At 44.3% G+C, this 23,959-nt stretch overlaps 1 protein-coding gene and 1 long non-coding RNA gene across 3 annotated transcripts in view; one reads left to right on the plus strand and one right to left on the minus strand.

The window, feature by feature from the left end:
- Nucleotides 1-23,959, plus strand: part of ARHGAP42 (Rho GTPase activating protein 42) — a 615,245-nt gene that overhangs the window by 362,167 nt on the left and 229,119 nt on the right. The window lies entirely within an intron of this gene.
- The window catches only part of LOC135000458 (uncharacterized), a 136,184-nt gene continuing 118,825 nt past the window's right edge, over nt 6,601-23,959 (minus strand). Inside the window, exons 3-4 of the long non-coding RNA XR_010202357.1 lie at nt 8,865-9,010; nt 6,601-7,081 (exon numbers count right to left, since the gene is read on the minus strand). This is a non-coding gene — a long non-coding RNA (uncharacterized LOC135000458). The remainder of the gene's footprint in view (nt 7,082-8,864; nt 9,011-23,959) is intronic.

Genomic DNA, 23,959 nt, shown 5'->3' on the forward strand with positions numbered 1-23,959 from the left:
TGTGGCACTTATTTAGTTTCCACCTGCCACTAAAGGACACACCCCTGAATAGCAATAGAAACGCCCATAGGTGGAGCTAGACACACCCTTTAGACGGGGCTTGACATGCCACCTCAGTGGTGCACCACGCAAATGCTTATACCATCTACACTCTCCCTGAAACTAGTTTCCTAAAGTAGACGAGTACTGTATGCCTAATATACTCTGTGCTGCTGTGGGACACTGCTCCTCACACTGTATAACTCTTACTCTTTGGTTTCCTGCTTACATCATGACACTGCCCCTGTCGCATACAGACAGGCCACTGAGAACCACAGTAGGGATGGCCATCTGTGGTTTATCCATCGATGGTACCTTTGATGGATAACCTTGATGGTGTGAAACCATCTGCAAGGTAACGATCAATGGTTTCACCCAATCAGAGCCCGGGGGTGGCACTTTGCAGGTGTGGGGGCAGAGCTAGACTCAGTGTCCCGACACCTTAGAGGAAGAAAGAAAAAAAACAAAAACAAATAGCTCTGTATCATCAGTGGCAGGAAACGATCTGGTTCTCCCCATCGATGGTAAAAGTAGTTACCATTGGTCATAGACCATCGATGATTTCAAATCATTGATGGTCGCTGGCCATCTCTAAACCACAATGTCTGAGCACTCCCTGTAATACTCTGTACTACTGTGAAGTGTGGACATTACCTATTCTGTTAATATGATGAATTCATAAGTGACGTACAGGGGTTGGATACTGCATAATAACATGGATACACCCCAGTCAAACACACCTTGAAAAGTTTCATTATTATACATTGTTGAAATCATATTTTGCAGGGAGCAAACTTTGTTCCATGAGGAAAACAGAAATATTTCTGAGAATTGTAAATAGTTTTCTGCTGTATACATATGTGTATCAGGGTTCTTCCATTCTGTGGAGTTCATTCCTAAGCATATTAACAAATACTGTAGCTTTGTTAAGGATTCTGGGTGGCTCTACATGTGGGTTTCCAATCTGCGCTAAGTACAAGGTTGACATTCACTGAGTGCTATTGAAAGGGAGAGATTCCTGGAAAAAGGTTAAGATTAGTGGGAGGGTACAGTAGGAAGATTGTCTCTCACATGTATCTGTCATCTGAATTTCAGCACTTAACCTTTTAATATGCCACAGCCATTAGTTCACTTGTGTCTGTGTAAAAGAGTGCAGCTTCGGGTAGCTATTCCAAATGTCATCTTCAGATTCAGCTGATAGTCCCCTCGTTCTCATCTGTTATGTGAGTTTCTGCTGTACAGACAGTCGCTGGCTCCCCTGCAAAGGATTCTGGGAGTTATAGTTCAAATCTCTTGGATGCTGCTTTGAATGGAAATAAATGCACATTAGACACATTTATGCTGTAATGTCTAAATGCATAGTGAAAATGGAACATCACAGTATAGGGCAGATATTATTGCAGAATGCTTCTATCCAACTAAATCAATACTCATATTGCTTCTATTTCCGTGAATAGTTGAAGCTGTAACTTTTGTTGTAGGAAGTGTAAGGAAGTCTGCACTGGCTGTTGGCTTGATGTACACCACTGGTTTGTCACTCTGGCCCTTGGGAAGCAGCAGTGACAGCGCTGTATGGTTATGCAGCAGGAGGAGTAGACGCCTCCTGCTGCAGTAGTGATCCGACTCGTGTCCTTGCAGCCACCATTGGGATGACGCAAGCCGCCCGTCACAGAGGATAGTAAATCTCCATCCAACGACGGAGATTCCTGGCCTCTTCCCTCCCCCTATATGGCTGCAACACACCTCCATATTCACAAACGGAGACCGACGCCACCCCCTCCTTGCCCCCAAATGGTATCAGACTGTCAACCACTGACAGTTTGATGTCGGACTGCGTCCTGTGTTGCAGGACCCATTTGCAAACACGCGGGTCCTGCGCAAGTGAAAAAGTGTCGAACATCAGTCATTTGCACACCAGGGCGCAGTAACGTCCGGACCTGAATGAGTCCTCTATGCCAATTGAACCGGTTTATTTTAAGCAAATGTCAACTGGAAAGAAAGAGAACACTCCCTTAACAGCCAAATATATTTATCATCCCTCAAATACCCAATCCCTTGTATCTGGTAGGCTATACCTCAGAACGCAGACTGGCAATCACCCCACATCACTCACCCACCCCTTTGCTAACCTGGGTGATTATGTCATCGGGCTAACATAGCCTTCCATTAATTAATTAAAACTGCTCCCTAGCTACAATTACCTCATGAGCCAGTTAGTAATATTTGATGTCATCAGTTCATGTGAATTAGGAGGATTTTGTCTGACGTAGAAATAATTTTTCTGAATCATTTAAATAGATTGTAAGCTCTTTAAAGTAGGGTTATCTTCCAATCCTTATGTATGTTTATTTAATCACAAGAGCTTGCATTTATCCCTTTTATTTTATCGTGGCCTCCATTTTCCTTGAGTGGCATTGTATAAAGAAATCTACACACTTAAGTCAAAATGGTCACTGTGATTTTGCCTAAAACTTGATTTGAAAAGGCAACAAAGCCTCTCAGAAATGTTATTACCTACAGTCCGGAGTGGATTTAGCATTAAGTACAATTAGGCCTGTGCCTGGGGGAGGTAGAGAGATGGAGAGGCAGCTCTGTCCTTGCACGTTTATCTGAGGAGAAACTGCAACTATTTTATTATCTGTTACTGGGCCCAAAACTGGGAATTCTCTGGGGAGAAGAGCTGTGTGGCTAGTAGCTAGGGCAGGGCGTTATCTATGTATGCCTGCAAGCTCCAGTGATATAAGCCGAACACTGACTACAGTTGCAGTTGTTATATCTTGATCCTACTACCAGTCAGGGGGCGGGATGTACTAAATGGAAAATGCCCGTTTACCGCATTTTCCTAATGTACTATCCCCCAGCCGGCAGGTCAGCGCCGCGGCGGGGTTGGTCAGCCTTTGCTGGCGATACCCCATAGAAGCCAATGGGCTTCTCTCCACAGCATTGTGTAAGGGATCTGCTCAGATCCCTCCCAGCATGCCTCACGCCCACCCCGTCACCCCGCACATGCGCAGACTGACTCCCGGGGCCGAATCCCGGAAGCGAGGCAGTCGCTGCGCATTGTGGAGGAAAGCTCTTATCAGAAGAGCTGTCCTCCTCAATGCTAATCGCATATGTAAGTACAGATGCGATCAACATCGTGGCGCTGGGCAGCGATGTGCATTAGAACATCTCGCTCAGGCTGCGAAAGCAACTTCTATGCGTTCTGCGCTGAGGAGGGTATGTACTGCTCCATCTGAGAAGTGTGGCCATGAAGAAGGCATCATTAACATACAACAGACTATAGGCTTCCTCATACAAAGGCCCAGATTTATCAAGCCTTGGAGAGTGGTAAATAGCACGGTGATAAAGTACCAACCAACCAGCTCCTAACTGTCATTATTAAAACCCAGCCTGTGACATAGCAGTTAGGAACAGATTGGCGGGTACTTTATCACCGTGCTATTTATCACTCTCTAAGGCTTGATAAATGGGGGCCTTAGTGCAGTATATATAATAAATGAAACATACACAGGTCCAGCGATCACAGTAAGCCCTTTCCGTGCGGCATTTGAGCAGTAGCTCATCTGAGGTAATTTTTTTCCCTGTATGTGAGCACAATTACACTATCCATGTCCCCTGCTGTTGGGAGCATTGGAGCAAGACTGGAAGTCTGGGGGAGCAGGCCTCCTTATACACTGCATAGTGTTTGTAATACAGTATTAATAAGTAAGATTATAGGTGGTCTGTTGTATAGGCTGTAGTGGAGAGAGTCTAAGAAACCCAACTCTGTCAAACATATTTATCTCATATAAATAACATAAGTGGTCAGGAAAAGATGAAATATCCCATAATAAATAAAAAGATTAAATATCCCATAATACTGTATGCAGAAATAATATTACCAGTAGGTGGCAGTACTTATTTTCCAAGTGCACATTCTTCTACTGCATGGTAAGACACCTGTCTCTTTTTGCTGGTAACTTCTCTCTGGTCTGTCTGGTTTGATGCACTGAGTAAGCTCTCAGATCTACTGTATATAAGCATTAGGAAAAGCTGCTGCCACTGCTCCGTTCCATCCCCACATGTTGTGGCCACGGTGTGAGCCATTGGCGAGGGATAAAGTAGTTTCAGGGTATCTGGAACCACCACCAACCTGTGTATCTCAATGCATAAAATGTATGTGCATTTAAAATATGCTGCACTATTTTACAGCATCTTCAATTGCTCAACCCCCACCCTCCGAGCCGCCGCAGCTCTCTCCCTTCCACCAGGTCAATGCAATTCATCACACACCCACTTTAATTCATCAGTCATCCATTTTCTTGGAGCACACATCCTCCTTTTTTATATTCTCCCCAGTGTTTCCTCTGTGGTGGGCGGATAGTGATTACATCATCACTGGGCTGCAAGCACCCGTCACAGTCTCAGGGAGATTACCAGACTCTTAAGGGAGTCTGGAATATCGCCACTATTTTAGGGAGAGTCAGCAAGTACGGCTCTGCTTCAATCAGTTTTTCCAGAACTGTTTACGAGTTGGGTTCGCCCGACTGCCGGTCACCAGAAGAGGCCCTTTGTGGGCTCGGTGGCATGCTTTGCCACAGGTTCTATTCCCAGTCTATGTGTGTCGTGGACACCTACGAGTGGGAATAGTCCCTATTAGTCGGCATGCCGACCGTCGGGTATTGTGACCACCGTTCACAATTCACATAACTACATCCCCCGTTTACTGTGTACATTTGGTGAAAGATACAATGCATGTTTGTTAGAGGTTAGGTTACCCTTACATATACAGTAGGTGTGGTTTTCTTTCACAAGAAACTAAATACAAGATGCACGCGTGATCCATATGTACTCGGAGAATAATAAATGGAAATTTAATACCGTCGGATGCAGTTTCTACATTATCGCCCTTTACTGAAAGAAAGCTGGCAATGTGACTATTACAGTGGCCAGGATTGTGCTGCAAATGCTGGAAACTGTTAGACTGAATAAATACTCTGTTTACTTCAAAAAGCATGACCTTTTAACAAGAAACAGATAAAAATATAAAATGTTGACATTAGTGATTAAAGAGCAGTTTATATGTAACATGAACTTTTGACAAAGTTTGGCATCGTCTGGTAGACAACTTCTAAATGTAAGGGTACAGTTCACACTACAGTATGTTACCGTTATGCTGCATAATCGGTAGCTTAATCGTACAACTACTGTTTGATGGAGTGGCATTGTATAAACAATAAACATAGGGGTAGATTTAAGAAAGCTTCTATAAATGAAAAGTGGTGATGTTGCCCATAGCAAACCAATCATATTCCAGCTGTCATTTCTCTATTGCATCCAGGAAAATGATAGAATCTGATTGGTCAGGGCTGGAATTAGCATCAAGTAAAATTAAAGGTGCATAAACACTTGCCGATAAAATGAACGACGTCGCTCATTGTCACCCTTCCTGAGCGATGTCGTTCACTTTCTCGGAAAGTGTGTTTGCTGGCGACGACTGCTGATTTGCGGCCCTGTGGGTCGTTAATGACCCTCGCTGTCGGCTGTGCAGGCATGAAATCCAAGAGCTGCCTGCACGGCCCGACCATGGCCTGACGTCACTGAGCGATATGAATGTCTTATCGCTCAGTGTGTATGGCCGTCCGCTGACCGCCCGGGAGGGGGAAACACTAGACGGCGTCACTCATATCGTCTAGTGTGTATGCACCTTATGCCTGTGTCTGTATGACCCAGTTGTGCTCATTCTGCGAGCAATATTGGTACAACTTTGCATCACCTGCGTGTGATTGGCTATGGCGCAGTGTGAAAACACTCTAGACTCGCTCCGCAAATGGACTAACCTTCAATAGGAAAACCTATACTACAGTATATTCAAAATGGGTGGATGCCAGCGGCCAATTCTTTTGGCAGTCTGGTGTGGTTAGGACAGTACTACAGATGTGTTCTCATACACCTATCGTTTTTAAGCCATATGGCGCATGGCGACACTTACTGTAGATGCTCCGCCATGGGTAGTGATTGCCAGATTGTGTTTGAAAAATGTCAGGAGTTGGTTGCTAGATTATCTCTCTCCATTTTATCACTCTCCAAGGGTTAGTACATCTGCCCCTTAGTCTATTATGTTGCAAAGAAATTGATTTGAAGTCAGTGAGGCATGGGCTGATCACTCGTATAGAATCTCCGTCCTTTCTGTACAGGTTGGCGCCTGAGTCACACACAGCAGCTGTATGTAAATGCCGGAGCCAGTGTTCAGGGAACCCTGGCATTTTAATGTTGTCGCATTAGCGATGCAACTAAGAGGCATATTCTGTGGCGAGATGCATGACGCGGCCAAGTCTCAAAGTCTGTGGACTGCAGTTGTGCCAAACACCCCCTGTTGGCGTGCCATCTCCCGTGTGACTCTGCTTGTTCCGAGTTTTTTTTTCACCAGTATGTGCATGTTAATCGTAATGCAATGCGACAAAACAGCTGCACTGATTAATTTGATATATCTGTGTGCGACTGAGTCTGAATCTGTATATGAAGTGCTGCAATGCAGCGGCTTTTCTCATGACACGTTCCGTTGTGCCTCGTATCCAGATTCAGACTCAGTCACACACAGATAAACAAGTAACTAATTATTCAGTACGGTCCCATGAAGCGAGTTTTGACGCATGACGTTGCTATTATGACCCTCATTCTGGAGAAAAAGATGCTATGCCACTCGGTGCGGGTCACTTGCACCAGGCGTCTCGCGCTACATGGCATATTGAGGCTTGGTGTAGGAGGACACTGTATTTGGTACATTTGGAGGATAGTTGTAAATGCAAAATGAGAAGTTTTGTTTGTTAATCATTAGGCCTTAAATAAAAGATTTGCAGAGCAGATAAAACAAGAAACAAAGTTCCGATAAAGCATCGTCAACATTAGGGAATTAGATTTAACAATAACTAAGATCTTTGTCTTTTCTATACATCTGTTCTCTCTGGTGCACCAACCTCCTTCCTTCAGATTTAAAATGCACAACAGTGCAAGTCATCCGTCATGTTGCTGCCCAAACCTCCAGTTTATCCAGCTCCTTCTGTGGAGAAATTACAGTGTGCTCTGATTTTATAACCTTGCATAATTTAGTGCCATCAGCAGAATGAAGTCTTTGCTCTCAATGACTAACTCAAGGTCAATAATAAACAAGTTAAAGAGAAGCGCCCAGGCATTAAATCCCGCACCGGTGCATTTATTGTTCCAGCTAAAACGTATGTGATCTGTTTATGTTGTTTCATGGAAATAATCTGCTTGTAAATATTGGCTAGGAAACCAGTCCCCATTGCACCTATAGCAAAACTATGCTGACATTGCTGCAGTTGTATTTTCCAAAGAGCATAGGCGTAATCCATGGTGGAGACCCATGTGTAATCTCCGTGGGGGCCACCACCCCTCACACTAACGCACGCACAGTGATGATGCTGGCACTGTGCCAGAGTCTACTCTGCATGTGTATAGCTCAAGGAAAATGGCGCCCATCACCTTATTCTTTGTAATCTCTGTACTGTGTATGAGTATATCTCCAGGAAAATGGCTCCCATCACTTTATTCTTGGTGATCTCTGTACTGTGTATATCTCCAGGAAAATGGCACCCTTCACCATATTCCTAGTGTTCTCTGTACTGTGCATGCCTATATCTCCAGGAAAATGGCGCCCATCACCATATTCCTAATGATCTCTGTACTGTGCATGCGTATATCTCCAGGAAAATGGCGCCCATCACCATATTCCTAGTGATCTCTGTACTGTGGTTTCTCGATTTCATGATGGCTTCTGTATTGTAGTTATTGTCTAGTGAATATAGTGATCATCAAAAAATAACCACTAAGAGCGGTATGTATCAACTATATACTATGCGATACATCCCGACCCCTATTACATGCATACCGCCATGTAATTACACCGGTATGCATGAATACTTACCTTGCGGGACAGCTCTTCTGTTGCCCATGTATAAGCTGTGGGGGGAAAGGGAGGGATCTTTCAGATTGCTTTCAGAAGAAGCATTGTGGAAAGAAGCCCATAGGCTTCTATAGTCAACACCATCTATAGGTGGCACTGCCTATCGAGCAGATGCATGTGAGAGTTACTCTTTCTGTAGTTTGATGCATACAGGCACATCACAGACCCATAGAATTCTATATGTACTGCTGTGTCACAGATAAGCTGCAGATATCTCTGGCCCATGAGGAGACTCACTGCTCCCGCTGCCGGTATTATGATTTGCGGGATTACTCTGTCGGGATCCTGACAGTCAACATCCCGCCAGTCGGGATACCGGGAGTCATTCCGACCCGATCGCTCGCTGCAGTTCACAGCGCAGCGATCGGGTCAGAACTGTGCATGCGTCGGCGCCGCAGTGCAGCTGCGCTGGCCGGGAGTTACTCAACAAGTACAAAAGCATCGCCACTGTGCGATGCTTTTGTACTTATGCGGAGGGGGGCTGGACTGACATGCGGGGCGGGCTAGCCCTGTGCTGAGCGTCCCCCTGCATGTCTGGGAACATGACACAGCTACGATCAACTCAGAATGACCCCCACCGTCTCCATCCCCTGCTGCTGACCCTTTTAATACACATGGGAAATCATATAAATTGCGGTAAACCTAAAAAAACTGCAGTTTGACCACATTTTTTTAATTAATGCCTCCCGTCCTAAGGGAGCAAATGAGGGTGCCTCTGGGTCTCTAATTGCAGGATGGGGGATGAAGAGTGCTTTTATTGCCTTTCAGCTCCATTCCCTGGGTTTATATTGTAATGGAATGACACCATCAAGCCCAAAATCCTCCATTATCCTCCGCCAACAGTTATTGCCTTACTGACATGTAAATATGTGTCGTCATTTCCCCCCTTCCACCTCTGATCCGCTGTAGTGCTGAGGATGAGTGGTACTTGTTCTCAATAATTTTAAGCTGCAGGCAAGTCTCTCTCTTCCTTAGCGCTGAAGGGATTAATACTGTCCTTGGCAACTGAAAATTAAATGGGAAAATCATGCAGTGGTTAGTTCAATTTTGAGGTTTGGCCTATGGCTAGACTACATTTTCTTACACAAATTCTCATAACATGACAAATAATTCTGTAAAAAAAAAAAAAAAATTACCACATTTCAGTATATTTACACCTTCATGCTATTAATTTACTTTTCATAGATATTATTTTTCAGTTTGTATATATGTCTTTGCACTAAACATTGTATTTCACAACTTGCACATTTGGCTAAATATAGTTTAGCTTGTGTGATGAAAGCTGTGTGGTTGTGAATTACGGAGATAGGTATCAATAGCTCATCGGTACAATTTCAATTATCGGAAGCTCAGCAATGGAAACAATCGCTGGAGAATAACACAGGCCTGCAAAATGTAAGATATTGAAAGCTTTTTTAATAATACTTTCATGTTCTTAATTATACTCCTGTGTACATCAAGTAATAGTATATATAAAAAAAAATTACCACATCACATTTACCTATAAGGGGGTTACATGCATTTTTAAGAAAAAAAAAACAAGAAATGTTATTGTTCTTGACATATTTATTGTGAAATACGAAGTGTAGATGATATCACTGTGTTTTTGTCTTAATTACATAATAAAATGACAATAAAATCAAACAATAATAGAAACAAAACCATAATTATTGAAAAAAATTGTTAATATCTTGGTTTTTTTTTGTCTTCAAGCCTCGTTTTGTCGCTTTTCGCTTATATTTTTTTTCTGTGTTGTCTCTGTGTATCATCCAGCAGTAGCCAGCCATCATGGTGATGTGCCAATGTATATTGCAGCCAAGGTGTCTGTAACTATTAAGCATTTCCCTGACCATTTCTTTGTAGCTTGGATCCTTAACATTGCCTAAAAAGTTTGAAATTACTTGTTTAAACAAAGTCCACTCCGAAAGTTCTGTGATGGCTTCCTGATGAGTAGTATCAATTAGTGTGTATACTGTACTGTATTAGTGGTGTGTACTGTATATGTACACTGTGTAGTGTGTTCTGTGTGTGTGCATATATAGTGATGTGGGTGTAGTGTGCATATGTGGTGGTGGTGGTGGTGGTGATGTGTGTGTAGTGTGTATATGTGGTGTGTGTGTGTGTGTGTGTGTGTGTGTGTGTGTGTGTGCGTGAACTGTCTATGTTTGTAGAGTGTACTGTGTGTGTATATGTGGTGGTAGGCAGGGGTTAAAATGAGCCGGCACAGGGCAAAACCGCAAAATCGTGAGTCATTTTCGTGTTCAGAAGACAAAAATCTAGTATCACATAAATTTGTTAAAAAAGCTTTTTAATCTCAGACCTGTGTAATTAGACCACTGATGGACAATAATGGGGTTTTCTCAGGGCTGTTGTAGGGCGCTTTTGCACCCTGTGCCAGCCCCTGCCTCTGGAACATATGACTTCATGGTGTGCCGTAGATGGGAGCTGTACAGGGGCAGCCAGGGTGCTGGACATGTCCTAAAGACACACCGCCAATTGTCTCTTCGTACTGCAAGCACCCTACAAGCTACTGGGGCAGACATCCTGGGTGTCAGCACACCCTTCCTAATGGCCTTGGTCTTGCAGCTGATTCCATAACTGTACTGCTGTTACTGTAAAAACCTCCTGCTACTTTAGATTAATTAGCTTTATTGTGCACCCCAATTACCTTGGTAATAGGGGAGGTATAAGGACTGAACATCAGAAGCCAGATGTGGGTTAGGGTTGTGTTGGTCTCCTGGGGGAACTTGTGCAAGTTTTGGAGGGTATTTGTAATGTACATTACACTGCTCAATTTCTCCGATGACCTAAGCAACTTTAGATCCTACAGTGAGCCTCCCCCCTCCACCCCCAATCCTTTCCTGAATCTCCTACATTAGGATTAACTGTGGTTCCCATTACTAGTTATACAATCTGTGACCGGACGCCTCCGAGAGCGCTCACCGCCTCGCGTCCTGCGGTCACAGAATGGAGTTTAGGTCACACGGGACCTGGCCAATTAGGGGATTCCCTCTTACCGTCAGTAACTGCCTGTTACTGACTCCACTCTCTGTGCAGTGGGCGGGTACTATGCTGCCACAACCAGGCTCCTCCTACCCATAGCGTCTGGAACCACGGTTCATCACGCTGTCTTACCACACCTGTGTGGCATGGACTGATCCCCAGTGGTCGCTTGTCCAAGCCTCAGCACGGTAGCTGGTGAAAAACGGAGCTTAGAGACACTGGGTGTACCCAAAACAGCCACAGAACGGGGCTATGTTTGGCATACCCCTGCTGGTCACAAGATGAAGCTGTCGTCTTGAGGCAAAAGATGTTTATTTGCTCAAAATAGGCCATCAAATGAGTCCTCCCTGTTTCCAGGGGAACAGCAATATAGCAAGATGTTCACAGCAGACGGAAGATGGTATAATACAATTTACACAGGGCAGTAGCCCTCCAATTTATCTTACTCTAATACACAGTATTAGCCCAACCTGTTGTTCTCAACCAATTACTGTACAATCATGTGCTGTGCATACCTTGGCCACATGCACAATTATCATTGTCCTCTATGGATAGCGGGGAGTGGTCACCCTTCTTTGACCGTCCCTTCCAGGGGTTTTGGTATCCTCCAGGGAGTCTTTCAGTCTATGGCTGGGGGAAGTTTTCCCACCTAAACTACTTCCAGGAATCTGCCAAGGGGACCCAGCTCACCATCTCCAGCCTGGATTCGAGCTCCAGAGATGGGCAACCCAGATCCCTGGCCAGGGTTTCCTGCCCACCGATGGGAAGCCCTATGGAGCTCCAGGAAAATAATTAGCTTGTTTTAAAGCTGATTTTCCCTGCTACCTTTCCATGCAGCTTCCATTTTGGAGGCTAGCTGGGAAGGTATTCCGTTTCTGTGGGAGAGGGCTGGGGGGAATCAAGCAGCCTGCACAGTCCTGGATTCAACCCCCTTGGGACACAAACAACCAAGTAAGTGCATTTTTACCTTAAATACATTAAATACACTGCACCAGGCTTCACATACCCAGGCGCTGCAGCCTGGCTGCAGTGCCTCACAACACAATTATCTTAAACATTTTGGTTGTGTGCCCAGTGCTCAGCGATGGGCTCCCACACTGGGCTGGGCTTTCCTTATCCCCCCCAGTGCAGCACTTAAGCCTAATCCGGAGGTGATCCAGACTACACCGCACCCAATCCCCCAGTGTGGCAGTACAGCCCCCTGCACTGCCGAACTGGGAGCTGGCTTCCCTGGCCTTCCAGTATGTGGCCAGCAGGCAGCGGTGGCGCAGCGGCTCTCTCCTCCCCCGGCGCAGTGCACCAAGAGCCAGAGGTACCGAACTCCCAGCCGCAGCGCCGGATAGCTCTCCTGGCTGCAGCGGCTCACAACACACTGCCCTTCCTGCCACTGGCTCAACACACCGGGAGCCAGCGGTTCCGGACTCCCAGCCACCACGCCGGGTGGCCTCAGCAATCCCCTTCTCCCCCCAGTGCAGCGCGCCGGAGGGGTTAACACTTCACTGCCGCAGCCGCCAGAGATAGTCCGGGCCGTGGCAGAGCAACAATATTTAAAAATACATTGTAAAACGTATTTAAGTACCTGGCACCTAGCGCCCATAACATTTCAAATATGGCGCCTAGCACCAGTGCCGTGTAAAAAGTGTCGCCAATCGCCCATTGTCTCATTGAAAATGTCGCTGGGCACGAAGGGTTAACCCCTTCAGTGCCGCGGCCGCCATTACCCATGTGGCTGTGGGATCTCCGGCCAAACAAACCTAATACAAAGTGTGACACGGTGCATTTAACAGATCACATTCATCATCCCTGTTTTATAAAGGGTAAAGGCCAGTTCCAAGGGACAGTTTGTATTAATACTAGAGATGTACTGGGGGTATCATTAAGCCCCGCCCCAACTCAGGAAAACGCTTGATTTGCGGGTCTGCGGGAGGGGCTAAAATGATGCACTTTGCGTCATTTTAGTTCCTCCCCCACCCAACGGACCCGAGAATTCTGGAGGTTGTCTCTCCATCCTGCCTGCTTCGCTTGGGTGCGGGCAGGGGATCCGGCCTCTAGGTCAACAAGACTTAGGTCGACACTGTCTAGGTGGACCACTATTGGTCGACAGTAAGTAGGTCGACATGGTTTCTAGGTCGACAGACTCTAGGTCGACATGTACTAGGTCGACATGACAAAAGGTCGACATGAGTTTTTCCTAAAAAAAAATCCATTTAAAAAACAACAACTTTTTCATGCTTTACGATCCACGTGGACTACAATTGGGAATGGTAACCTGTGCCAAGCGCAGCGAGGTGCACTAATTGGGGTTCCCGGTCACTCTATGATGAAAACAACACCATTTTTAAAAAAAAAACTCATGTTGACCTTTTTTCATGTCAACCTAGAGTCCCTGTCGACCTAGAAACCATATCGACCTACTTACTGTCAACCAATAGTGGTCGACCTAGACACTGTTGACCTAAGTCTATTCTATCTAACATACCACACCCGCAGGCAGGATGCGGGAGATCTTTCTGCTCTTCCGGGTATGTGGGGGACTACCCCAAAAATTTGGACCACCCGCAAATTCCAGGAGAGTAGGCAAATATGGCTTGAAGTCTTGTGTTTTGGTTCTAACTTCATCGTTGTGTTGGGTTCGGAATTCAGATTTAAAATCAGAACCTTGGGTTTTAGATAGAGATGAGCGGGTTCGGTTTTACTCGGATTTACTCGGTTCTTAAAATGGAATCTTATTGGCTCACGGACATCATGTGTTTTGGATAGCCAATAAGAAACACCCGGATAAAACCGAACTGGCATTAATTCTGGCGTTACATTCAAACCCGCTCATCTCTAGTTTTAGATTTCTTTAAAATGGATAAAAACAGCTAAAATCGTGTTATTTTTGCAATTCAAAACCTGACATTCAAATTTAAAATCTGAATTCCAAATCACCGGAAGATACGAACTGAGACTCTGTTCAGTTTGGATGCACAAAATTCGTGTGAGTTCGGATTTCTAAAGAACCGAACCTCACATATCTAATTAATACAGCTGCCTCCACTGTAGCCTTCTGCATTATATAAGCAAGTTTACACATGCTTTGCTTTATAACAGTATTTCATTCCGCATAGCATGTACAAATGGTGCATTTCCCTGATGCCAATGAGATCTATAGCTTACATTTCACTATTGAGCATAATTTTTGGGTCAGACCCAGTTCCTGCTAACTAAAATAGCTATATAATCAATCCGAGGAGGCCATTTGTGTGGAAGCTGTGGGAGCCTCGGCATAACTGACTGCCCAGTTGTAACTGTTGAAGAATAATCTTATTTCATGAATACGCTTATTTGGCAAGTAGTGTGGTTCTTATATATTTATGGTATCTGTTCAGAATCATGACACTAGAATGTCGGTATAGGCAAAATGTCAACATGCTTAAAATGCTGACATATCCATAATGTACCTACATTTAACATGTCGACACCAGAATGTCAACAGTACATTTTTGTGTTATTTTTAGAGTTAGGGTTACGCTAAAATATGCAAAAATAAATGGTATTATGGAAGACAGAATGTAGTGTTATTGAAAACAGGAAATAGTATTGTGGAAGACAGAATGTAGTGTTATAGAAAACAGGAAATGGTATTGTGGAAGACAGAATGTAGTGTTATAGAAATCAGGAAATAGTATTGTGGAAGACAGAATGTAGTGTTATAGAAAACAGGAAATGGTATTGTGGAAGACAGAATGTAGTGTTATAGAAAACAGGAAATGGTATTGTGGAAGACAGAATGTAGTGTTGTGGAAAACAGGAAATAGTATTGTGGAAGACAATGTAGTGTTATAGAAAACAGGAAATGGTATTGTGGAAGACAGAATGTAGTGTTATAGAGAACAGGAAATGGTATTGTGGAAGACAATGTAGTGTTATAGAGAACAGGAAATGGTATTGTGAAACACAGAAAACAGGACATGTGGTGGGATGTACTAAATGGAAGTTTTCGTAATATACTAACCCCCGACCGGCAGGTCAGTGCCGTGGCGGGGTTCGCCAGCTTTCGCTGGCGATACCCAATAGAAGCCTTTGGGCTTCTCTCTGCAGCGCTGTGTGAGGGATCCGAACAGGTCACTCCCAGCATGCCTTGCGCCCGTCACTCTGCGCATGCGCAGACTGACTCCCGGAGCCAAATCCCGGGAGTCAGGCAGTCGCTGCGCCTCGCGGAGGACAGCTCTTATCGGAAGCATAAGTACATATGCAATCAGCAACGTTGTGATGGGCGGCAATATGCATTAGTACATCCCACCCATGGTATTGTGGAAGACAGAATGTAGTGTAACGGAAAATAGGAAACGGTATTGTGGAAGACAGAATGTAGTATTACGGAAAATAGGAAACGGTATAGTGGAAGACAGACAGAATGTAGTGTTACGGAAAACAGGAAATTATATTAGGGAATACAGCAGGCAGCAGCATAGCGAAAGACAAGAAATGTCATAGTGGATGACAGATCATAACATTGTAGAAGAGAGCAAATGGTATTATAAAAAGACATAAGGTAGTGCTGTGTAAGACAGGAAATGACATTATAAAGACAATAAGTAGTAGGCTATAACTACAAATGCATAGTGGAAGAAGGAAGTACTAGTAATAATGAAGACAGATACAGTTATGTTTGTCCATTTACCTTGATTCTTCTTTAATTTGTTGATGTGTAGTAATAGATGGATATAGAGTGATGCACTACATCTAGCATAACTGTTGCAAAGAAATGTATCACTTTAATACATAGTAAGGGACTTCTTGAAATGACCGATCCATCCTGGAAGTTGTTCCTTAGACTTTGCTGGCATGGCCCCTCATACTGTATGTGCCCGTAACGTACCATGGGCTTAATTCAGACTGGACCGCTGCAGCGACAGCGATCGCAGTCTGAATCCTTTTGTGGAGTGCCCACCCCAGAAGCCCAGTGAGACCCTAAAAGCATTTCAGGGCTGCGATCAGGCAGAGGCAGTTGCGGGGCTGGAAAGGGCGTGTCCAGACCGGTTCGGGGGGCGGAGCGCGGCGGCTGTGTGACATCACACACAGTCGCTGCGTCCGGGACCGCGGCAGGTAGTTGCCTGCCAGCACAGCTACAATGTGCACTAGCTGCGCAGCCATGGAGCTACTCGCCGGGTGCAAAGGCAACGCCGCCGTGCGATGCTTTCGCACCCATGCGGGGGCGGGGGGCAGAGCCAGACACGCAGGGCGGACTAGCCCTGTTCTGGGCGTCCCCCCCACATGTCTGAGAAAGTGATCATAGATGTGCTAAATTTAGCACATCAAGATCAGGTCTGAATTAAACCCCACGTCTATTGCTCTCCTATCTAGGTCAGTAAGATGAATTATGCCTCTTATGCTGTTCTGTATAAGTGTGAGCATTCCACATTGCTTGTTGTGTCAGTCATGTGCTTAGAGCTCTTGTTTATTCAGTGTGTCTATAACAGTAATTAGGACATTTTTTGGGGGGAGGGGAAAATCTGTTTGTTGTAATTGGTTTCAGTTATGCGTTACTGTTACATTTTAATTTGTTCCTTCTAAATGTAGTCTTGACATTTTAACAAAATAAAAAAGTCAATTTTTGACATAACGATTGTTTTTGTGGATTTACATTGGCATGTAATGAATTGCTGAAAGATAATGCAATGGAATATATATATACTGTAATGCAAATCCAACATCAGGCTTGTAGCAGCCTCCAGTGGCCAAAACTTGATAAAGTGTAAAGTTAATGGAACTAGGAGATGTTCAGATAGTAAATAACCTTCGTCAGGCTTTTGTACAGGTGACGGAACTCCTCAGTGACTTCTTTTGTTCTTATCTTTCGCAGAAGGGCTGCATTCCTTGTAACACATGAGTTGTAGATTTATGATGCAGAAATTAAATGTTTCCTGTTTGCATTACGTGCTCATTAAATTATGTGTCAGAGTAGCTTTTATGTTTACTTACTTACAGTATGTAGGTTCGTTTTTTGTTGTTTTTCTTTTTTTAAATGTGTTCAAGAAAAGGTGTAAGCCTATCACACAGCTGCAGTATACAGATGATCCTATTTGTGACAGCGTGCTGGTTTGGCGGGGGGTATGAGAGAATAATTGTGAAGCCTTTGGTGCACCATTTATGCTTTGTTTGGTTTCAGCAGTATACTGTTTAGCTTAGGTGCATGTGATGGATGCAGTATACCGACAGCGGCATCCCGCCTGCCGGTATACTGACACTGAGTCCCCTCACAGGCTCTCTGCATTTACCGTGCTTCGGGCTTCGCTCACCACAGGTTATATTCCCACTTGGTTGGTGGTGAGTCGGAATTAGGGGGAGGGGAGGCGGGATTCCGACTGCCGGTAAAATGTTGGATGTCGGGATTCCGGCGTCTGTCTCCTGGACGCCAGGATCTTGGCTGTCGGCATTTTTAATGCATCCCAATGTGATAAACAGTGTAAAAAAGGTAACAGAGAAGGAAGACAGAAGTGAAATAAAAATTACTAACTGCAATCAGCATACATTTAGGTTAAGAATTTAAGGGGTGTGTCCTTTTTGTAGTCACATTTGTTGTAGTCCTATTGCAGTTAAGGGGTGGAGTTTTGGGACTGAGTTGCTGGTCTATAATAATGATTTCCTGGTTGGGAGGTCTCTTGAGAGGCTTTAGTTTAATATGGTTGTGGCTGTGGTTCCTTCCTGGGAATCGTGTTTTCCAGCAAAAATATGACAACAGTTGCTGTCTTGCTGTAGGTCTTGAAGTGCTCTCCCCAGCAAAGCATGGGTTTAGACTGATTCTACCCTACTGAGGTCAGGGATCGGTTGTCCGTTTTGTGTGTCGTTGGCTGGGGAGTTTGGATACCTTGAGTTGTAGGTGATGCAGTTGGCCCACATCTTAGCATTCAGTTGTTGGTGATGGGCCGGCAGTTGGCCCACCTTCTACACCTTTAATTGGATTATTTGGGCTAGATGGGCCTAATTCATGTTTGTATGCAACTGCAATTGTGATTCTCTAGGCTACAGAGTTGCTAATGTTAGCAGGGGAAGCTGCAACCCAAGAATGAAAAGAGACGCTCACCGGAGCCTTCACAAACTCATTGCGTACACATTCGCAGCCAATATGCAAATATGGAGAACATCGAGGACTATGGCTATGCAGACTGTACACAGCATTAGCGACTCAGGCTCAATGTTTCAGCTGACGGCAGATGCACGCCCCAAAAACGTCCGTGACACACCTGCGTTCCCCAACCACTCCACGTAACAGGGTTGGAAAAAAAACAATTTAAAAAAAAAAACACATAATCCATTTTTTGGGGAGTTTAAACCCAAAAAACTGAAAAAAGCTGAAAAATATATGAATGAATAAAACGTTAATTCATTAAAATGTTTAAGCTCTTTTAAAAAGTGGTGGGTCCGGTGATGCCTTGCGGGGGACCACAGTTCTTATAAGTGTGCCTTTGCTGGTAGGGAGGTGGGTCCCTCTCCTACCTTCCTTCACGATTTCGTATACGATTCACAGTCCTGCAGTTCATATACGACGTCACATATCTGCACTTGAGAGCAAAAGATATGTGACTGCCCTGCATGCTTCGGGATGTGGGCGCAGCCGATACATCGTACAGTGTGTATGCACTTACGATGTATCATTTGCAATGTCACATCTGCCTGACATCCTGTAGTGTGTACCCAGCCTTAGTGACTACAGTAAATCGCTGTCCTTGCCCAGAAATTCCTTGGTGGTCCCCTGGCTGCAGTGAAAAAAATCTAAAATCGGAGAGTTGATTTCTAATGCAGGACAGCGGGAATAGAGCTTGAAATGGGACTCTCCCGCAGGGTCTGGGAGGGTAGACAGCTATGCCTCAACTCCCGCCTCTACCTCCCCTATGGGATCTCTTGGTGGGGAGAATGTAAAAGTAGGTATATTAAGTTATACAATTTACTGTTCGTAGACTTTCATGATTTGTTGCTTATATTCACTTAAATTTAATTGTAGAATGACATTACTTTCTCAGCCTTAATATAAATGGAAAGTGCCTACAAGAATTCTGGGGATTTAACCAAAGTGACTGTGACATTGACTGATATTAATATCACCGACCCATATTTTGTCACTTCAGCAGTTGGTTTTTGTTGGTTCTTTAGCTGCAACAAAAGGGGACTCGTCCCTTTCTGGCTGAGAATCAGCTCTCTCATTTAATTAAATGAAACCATTTGAGGCATGTACATGTTTGAATTGGCCAAATCTTGAAACCATGAATGGTGAAATAATGATTGCATGTTGTGTGTTTAAACGGATTCAGCACAAATCCCAAACCGACACATGAAGTGCTATGGAAGCTTCGCATGCTTCTTGATTAACTTCTGATTTAAAATAAAGAATCAGAGGATTTGTGCAATGGAATAAATTGTAATAATTATGGCTTTACAGTGCACACAGAGGCAGCACTAAGCACAAATAAGGCTGATGATTACCCACGTGCCTTCCTGTTTTACATGCAGTAGCTAAAATTGGGGGTTTTCAGTGAAACACATGGAATGTGTGGTGCTGCCTTTTACATATGCATTCACTGAGAACTGGAAGACATATTAAATGTGCTAAGTCACAAATACCTGTTTATATGGGTTGGGTATGACATGCCGGCTGTCGCAGAACCGACCCTGGTATCCAGAAATCGAGAATGCCGACACCTGCAGGGGTTAAGTAGACTAAACCTAGGGGGGTGGCGGCTAGGGCTAAATCCCAGGAGGGGGGGGGAGGTGGTGGCTACGGCTAACCCCAGTGCCTAACCCAACCCCCCCCTCCCCCCGATTCTTACATTCGGGATGTCAGCTGTCGGTGTCCCGCCGTGTTATGACTGCATACCTTTTAAATAAGACTTTTTAAGTGTCCATACCCATTTGCAATTATTTTTTTGATGTTGTGTCTTCCATTTTAGTCTTAAAAAAAAACATGTCAGCACCCTCCATTCATGTCTATGGGAACACGTTGGTGCCAATGCCGAGATTATGCAGTGTGGCGTATTTTTTCCCATATATAGCGTACTCACCATACGTATGATTGTTTTGACAGGGTGTGTGAAATAAACCTCATGACACGGGCTTCCATTCATCTCTGCCTCTGCCCCCAAAACCCCCCTTCCCCTGTAAAATCCTCTACCTGCAGCGACAGCCTAGCAGTAACAATGGCCTTTTGGAAATGCTACCTGCTAATCACATGGTGGACAGGCAGCCCCAGGGGGAGGTGTATTCTTCCCCTGGGACTGGCAGTCTGGATTGTAACTATCACTGCAGTCCTATCTGGCTTCTAGGGACTGCAGCCGATTCAGACCATCAGACCCCTCTGGGAATAAGAGCTAGAAGTTAAATTATTCTCGATTTGTGTATAAACAAAGTAACCAGTCCCTGAGACCTCTGCTCACCTGTAGCCAATGATTCATGGCTACAGGGTGTCCAGGTCAGCTGTATTAATTTGTATTGTTTTTAGAGACTCCAAACCCTGCGCTGCCTAGGTGGCTGGTTCTCATGCTGCCAGTTTTCTATATTGTAGTGTGCCCAGCTTAGCCTTGGCTACTTCCTAGGTGGACCCTATTCTTATGTATTTGTCTGTCTATCCACCAGAAGGCATCATTATCTTCTGTTTTATATATATATATACTAGTGATGAGCGGGTTCGGTTTCTCGGAAACCAAACCCCCCCGAACTTCACCCTTTTTACACGGGTCCGAGGCATACTCGGATTCTCCCGTATGGCTCGGGTAACCCGAGCGCGCCCGAACGTCATCATCCCGCTGTCGGATTCTCGCGAGATTCGGATTCTATATAAGCAGCTGCGCGTCGCCGCCATTTTCACTCGTGCATTGGAAATGTTAGGGAGAGGGCGTGGCTGGCGTCCTCTCCGTATTGTTGAACTTGATTGTGCTGTGCACTATAGCTTAATTGTGGGGAGGGCTGGGGAGCAGTTGTATTATATAGCAGGAGTACAGTGCAGAGTTTTGCTGACAGTGACCACCAGTATACGTTGTCTGCCTGAAAAACACTCCATATCTGTGCTCAGTGTGCTGCTTTATTGTGGGGACTGGGGACCACCAGTATAATATTATATAGGAGGAGTACAGTGCAGAGTTGCTGACCAGTGACCACCAGTATATAATATATAGCATTACGGTACAGTAGGCCACTGCTGTACCTACCTCTGTGTCGTCATTAAGTATACTATCCATCTACATTCTATACCTGTGGTGCATTTTAGTTTTGCAGTTTGCTGACACAGTGACCACCAGTATACTATATATAGCAGTACGGAAGGCCACTGCTGTACCTACCTCTGTGTCGTCATTAAGTATACTATCCATCTACATTCTATACCTGTGGTGCATTTTAGTTTTGCAGTTTGCTGACACAGTGACCACCAGTATACTATATATAATAGCAGTACGGTACGGAAGGCCACTGCTGTACCTACCTCTGTGTCGTCATTCATTAAGTATACTATCCATCTACATTCTATACCTGTGGTGCATTTTAGTTTTGCAGTTTGCTGACACAGTGACCACCAGTATACTATATATAGCAGTACGGAAGGCCACTGCTGTACCTACCTCTGTGTCGTCATTCATTAAGTATACTATCCATCTACATTCTATACCTGTGGTGCATTTTAGTTTTGCAGTTTGCTGACACAGTGACCACCAGTATACTATATATAATAGCAGTACGGTACGGAAGGCCACTGCTGTACCTACCTCTGTGTCGTCATTAAGTATACTATCCATCTACATTCTATACCTGTGGTGCATTTTAGTTTTGCAGTTTGCTGACACAGTGACCACCAGTATACTATATATAGCAGTACGGAAGGCCACTGCTGTACCTACCTCTGTGTCGTCATTCATTAAGTATACTATCCATCTACATTCTATACCTGTGGTGCATTTTAGTTTCGCAGTTTGCTGACACAGTGACCACCAGTATACTATATATAATAGCAGTACGGTACGGAAGGCCACTGCTGTACCTACCTCTGTGTCGTCATTCATTAAGTATACTATCCATCTACATTCTATACCTGTGGTGCATTTTAGTTTTGCAGTTTGCTGACACAGTGACCACCAGTATACTATATATAATAGCAGTACGGTACGGAAGGCCACTGCTGTACCTAGCTGTGTCGTCATTCATTAAGTATACTATCCATCTACATTCTATACCTGTGGTGCATTTTAGTTTTGCAGTTTGCTGACACAGTGACCACCAGTATACTATATATAGCAGTACGGAAGGCCACTGCTGTACCTACCTCTGTGTCGTCATTCATTAAGTATACTATCCATCTAGATTCTATACCTGTGGTGCGCCTCTTTTTTTTTCTTTGCATCATGTGCTGTTTGGGGACTATTTTTTTGAAGTGCCATCCTGCCTGACACTGCAGTGCCACTCCTAGATGGGCCAGGTGTTTGTGTCGGCCACTTGTGTCGCTTAGCTTAGTCACACAAAGACCTTGGTGCGCCTCTTTTTTTCTTTGCATCATGTGCTGTTTGGGGACTATTTTTTTGAAGTGCCATCCTGCCTGACACTGCAGTGCCACTCCTAGATGGGCCAGGTGTTTGTGTCGGCCACTTGTGTCGCTTAGCTTAGCCATCCAGCGACCTCGGTGCAAATTTTAGGACTAAAAATAATATTGTGAGGTATGAGGTGTTCAGAATAGACTGGAAATGAGTGGAAATTATGGTTATTGAGGTTAATAAAACTATGGGATCAAAATGACCCCCAAATTCTATGATTTAAGCTATTTTTTTAGGGTTTTTTGTAAAAAACACCCGAATCCAAAACACACCCGAATCCGACAAAAAATTTTCGGTGAGGTTTTGCCAAAACGCGTCCGAATCCAAAACACGGCCGCGGAACCGAATCCAAAACCAAAACACAAAACCCGAAAAATGTCCGGTGCACATCACTGATATATACTGTGTATATATATTAGTAAAAGATGTGATATGTATATACTCTAAAGCGAGTCCTGCACCATGTTCTCCTAGGAACACTCATTCAGCCTGTTAAGCAGTTGTGTAAAGTATCTGAGGAATTACCCATATCTGTCTGTTTTGTGACATACATAAACCAGTGCTAGAACAGCCTCTGCGTTCCCGCTTGCTGAACTGCGCCTTGTCATATAATAAGCACCCGACGGACCCACTCTTTTACACATGTATCCAAATTGGGCTCACTCATGAATAGAAGAACCTCTTGTCCTCCCTTACCACTCTCCCATTATTCCTTATTGGTTACAACAGATTGACAAGTCTTCCAGGCCTGTAGCCTGTTACTCTGCACACATACAGAGACATTCTGCCTTAGGAGAGGCAGCCTGATCCACTTGACGATTCCTTTAATAAACTAGGTTGATCGCTCTAGTAAGAGGTTAAACAAACTCCCTCATAATCTTTCCTGTTGGGAAATAGCAGAGGATAATAGCATTTGTTTTATTTGATGGATATTGCAGTCTCTTAAGATTGGGATTTCCTTGTGCTATAGTTTGCTGCCATCTAGTGGCTGGTACCTTCTCTTGGTTTTGCTGTTGGATATGAATGGAGAAAAGTACTGACTAAAGAAAAAACATGTTGTAAACTTAAAATGAGCTTTTCAGTGAACGTAGATATAAACAGTACAACAGCTAAATAAGTACAGCATTAGCCTGAATTGTAACTGATACACAAGTTTGCTTTAGCATTCGCTGATGATACACATCATCTATACATGTGTATAGGCAGATGGGTCAGATCATCTCAATTGGTGTTTTTATATTTTGCCAAAAAATCTTTGCATACGACAACCCTGATAATTCCTGTATGTGTAGTGTGTGTGCATAAAGAAATTATGGGCAACTGTTTGTACACAGAGATAAATGCACAATAAGGGCTGCCGTAAGAAATTGTGTAGCCCAGGACTGACCAATTAGGC

Source organism: Pseudophryne corroboree, chromosome 2, assembly GCF_028390025.1.
Source record: "Pseudophryne corroboree isolate aPseCor3 chromosome 2, aPseCor3.hap2, whole genome shotgun sequence".
NCBI lineage: Eukaryota > Metazoa > Chordata > Amphibia > Anura > Myobatrachidae > Pseudophryne > Pseudophryne corroboree.